Consider the following 4073-nt stretch of genomic DNA (forward strand, 5'->3'; position numbering starts at 1 on the left):
TTTCTGTTAGGAGCTGACTTGCGGTTTGTTTGTTGTTTTGGCCTTTGCTCACTCCTGAAGTTGTGCTTTTACTCTGTGTTTCTGTAATAAATGTATAATCAGGTCCGCTGCTGGCCAGATGGGTGTCCTGGGCAGGATTGTGTTGTTGTGCCCCCTTCCTCAAATACGATGATGGAAATAAACACATACTATAGGGTGAAAATAGCACTTTAATCAAATTAAAAACTAAATGAATAAATTGTATTATTACCTATAACTTTATTATGACTCCAATTTATTTTATATTCTCAAGCATTCAGAAATAATGCAAAAGGAAATTAAGCAGTTTTACTATGATAAATCCATGGTTTATTTTTGTAAGGGTTGTGATATCCATGTTTTTGTTGAAGAAATTATAAAGGCGGTGTCATCTATAGCAGAAATGTGGCCAAAAATGAAAGATTGAGTCAATATGAATGAAATATGAATGAAATGTTTGGTCAGTAGCTTAATCAAGGATTTGATCGTCCTGTAAGAGTAACAGCAGCAATCACATGGCATTTGGAATAACATGTACATAAATAGTTTATTTTGTATTTGCCTACATTATGTATTTTAACAGTGTTATTATTAACCAATCATTATGCCTCATTGTTTATATATATATATATATATATATATATATATATATATATATATATATATATACACACAATGCATTTTAAGTCATTTTAAAGGCTATTGATGGCTTAGGTCTGTTTTTATAGCAACAACAACAAAAATTATTATTCTTTTGTAAATTATTATTTGAAGTAACAAATCCATGGTTAATTTGCAGTTACCATGGCTACAAGAACGATGATTTGAGGTGTTATTGTTAAATCCATGGGTAATTTTCATAACCTGAAGGGAACCAGGAATGTGCCTGAGAGTGATAAAATGTGATGGTGCCCTGCAGACTGCGGAGCGGCGGTACTGTGTATAAAGGATCTTTGGTTGTTGATTTCAGTTTATGTTGTGATCTTACCTCAGACAGGGTCATAGCAGAAGGATCAGGACTGAAGCTCTGGATCAGCTGAAGGAGGGGACTGCTTTCTTTACTCATCTCTTGGTATTGAAGGGCTTTATAATGATAAGATTGGGGGTCACTGAGTTTCAGATGTTTCCAGAATTTAATTGCCCTTTTTTATATCTTTACGATTAGAGGATATTTGCCTAATTCTGCCCTGCATGCGTTATTTGTTGTATGCCGGTGCACGTGTAATATATTTTTACACAGTTCTGCATGCAGGGTCTCAATTGGATGTTTTTCCCATTTGGTGAAATCTTGATTTGGATTGGTCAGTGGACCCCACACCTCACTGCCATAGAGTGCGGGATTTCTAAAGGACATTTCCGTTTTATGGCGTAGAAGGCCCTGCGTGCTTTATCTCTCAGTTCATTCACAGCTTGATTAAAGTTTCCTGTGGATGTGATTTTCAAACCCAGGTAGTTGATGTAGATGTTAAATAATGTTGGGCTTAAGCAGCAGCCCTGTCTCACACCTCGCTCTTGGGAAAGATACCTCGTACGTTGGGTGCCGATTTTTACGCCACATTTACTTTCAGTGTACATTGATTTGATAAGGTCATAGGTTTTACTTCCTGTGCCTCTTTTAATAAGTTTGTAAAACAGTCCTTGGTGTCAAATTAAGTCAAAAGCTTTTTTAAAGTCAATAAAGCATGCGTATATTTTACCTTTTTCTTGGTTGACATGTTTTTCAATTAGAGTATGTAATGTATAGATGTGGTCAGATGTACGGTAATTTGGTAAAAATCTAATTTGACTTCTACTCAGTACCTTGTGTGTGGTGATGAAGTCTAATAGTCGAGCGTTTATTATGCTACAGAATAACTTTCCCAGGTTGCTGCTCACACAGATGCCTCTGTAGTTGTTAGGATCAAATTTATCTCCGTTTTTAAAGATTGGTGTGATCAAGCCTCAATTCCAGATGTCAGGGAAGTGACCTACACTCAGAATCACATTGAATAGTTTTAGAATGTCCAACTGAAATTCACTACTTGTTTTATCATTTCATTTAATATCCCATCAGGTCCAGATGCTTTTCTGAGTTGGAGGGTTTAGATTTTTTCTTTAAGTTCTTTATCAGTTATTGGGAAATCGAATGGGTTTTGGCTATCTTTGATTGCTAATATAGTTTTCCCAATTGGTTGCTTTTCTAGTTTTGTTTAGTTTGTACTTTATTAAGCAATGTTTGGATATTACTCAAAATTTCTCCATTTTGGATTGCCAATTCTCCATGATCCATTTTTTTTTCTTTTTCAGATTGTTCCAGTTATTCCAAAATTGGTTTGAGTTCACAGACTTGTTTTTGGGTGTATTGTGTTTTTTTGGTTCTGAGTGTGTTTGTATTGTTTTAGTGTTTCACAGTAAAGGCGGCGGATCTCTGTATTATTTGGATCTCTGTGTTTCTGATTGTTTTGCGAGTATAATCATTTCTGGCAGCTGACGGGACGCTGTGTGCTCTTTATAGTGTCCAGCATCTGAAACTGGACATCTGATACGGTCACTGCTCGTCCAGAACACACACAGAGAACAGATGACTGGACATCCAGGAAATAGTCAAATAAAGCAGTTTTAAAGGGAAGAGTAAGTGTTGTGTATGTTTCCTGAGTTCTGTGCACTGATGTTAAACTGTTGAGGATACATGGCTAATGTGTCACACGTGGGTTCTGAGGGTCTTTATTTAACACAAATCAAGAGGAGTTCACTGAATGAATCCAGTCCTCCTTTCTCTCCACACAAACAGCAGATGCAGATCTGAACAATCATGCACACAAAACTAATGAATGATTTCAGGAAACACCTTTCCTTGTGTGTTCAGGTAAAACATGTCTCCATCACTGCAGAACCTTCTTTTTCAACATTTTCCTAAAGAAGCTATAAAACGCCATTTGAATTCAGATAAATTATTTAAGTAAATACAAACTATTCAAAATAAGACCAGAACAGTTTTACAGTAGCATTTGTACTAAAAGAAAAAACGATGTAATGGTTTTTCTTGATGGCATAATTTTGCCATAATTCAAACGTGAATTGAGACAAAAACATTATTGATACAAATTAAAAGAGAAATAACAGAACTGAACCTACCACATCCGTTCCTGAATAATAATCATTTATGATGAGCAGTTTAAAAAATGGCCGAACCGTGTTAATGCATCAGTGTAAAAATACTACGGTTCCCAAGATTCAACATGAGACTAATTACCATATCTTCATATTCCACACACACACACACACACACCTCTGGAAACCCATCAAAGCAGGAGTTTCACACAACACCAAACCTACAGCTGGTCTTTAAACATTCAGCTCAAAAGTGAGTCCGGTATTAAACTCTTCAATTATTCACATGTGTTTGACACAATAACAGTGGAGCAATAATTCCCAGGGAATTAATAATAATCATAATAATAACCAGGGCTCTCTTTAGAATCGGCAGACATTACAAAATCATTGATACTGAAAATAGGCTCTGGACAAAGACACGTCTGAAAGTGCTGGACAGATCCACTTTAAATCTCCTTCGGATCAAAGAAACATTTCAAAGTGCTTGTAAAAATATTTCATGGTAGAAATGGGTCAAACGCTCAGCAGCACCGAACCTAGAAAACTAGACTACTGTGTGCTTTCAGCATCTTCCAGCAAGGCACGGCGACTAGATTCAAGTTTCCCTTGTGTTGCTCATGTGCATCATTCAGTCACAGACACATGAACGGATCTGTCTTTGGGTGCAAGCACTTACTGAGAACCAGAGGATCCCAGCTGGTTACATCACAGAAAGAAAGAAAAAACTGCATAAAATGAAAAGTATCTAGTAGGATATAGTCTTCTGCTGTGCAACGCAGTTCTAAAGTAATCCTTAATCAACAGCATTACGCTAAAAATCATGGAAACAGGACTGACTCTTTCAGATTTCCCCAATGAATGAAGAAACTGTATATGATTTTACAGGGTCGACACATAACCGCCTTGAAGCCTTTGTAATAAAACTTCATCCTCTAAAATGAAAACAACAAGTACATCTAAAT

The sequence above is a fragment of the Carassius auratus genome, chromosome 46 (genome assembly GCF_003368295.1).
Source record: "Carassius auratus strain Wakin chromosome 46, ASM336829v1, whole genome shotgun sequence".
Lineage (NCBI taxonomy): Eukaryota > Metazoa > Chordata > Actinopteri > Cypriniformes > Cyprinidae > Carassius > Carassius auratus.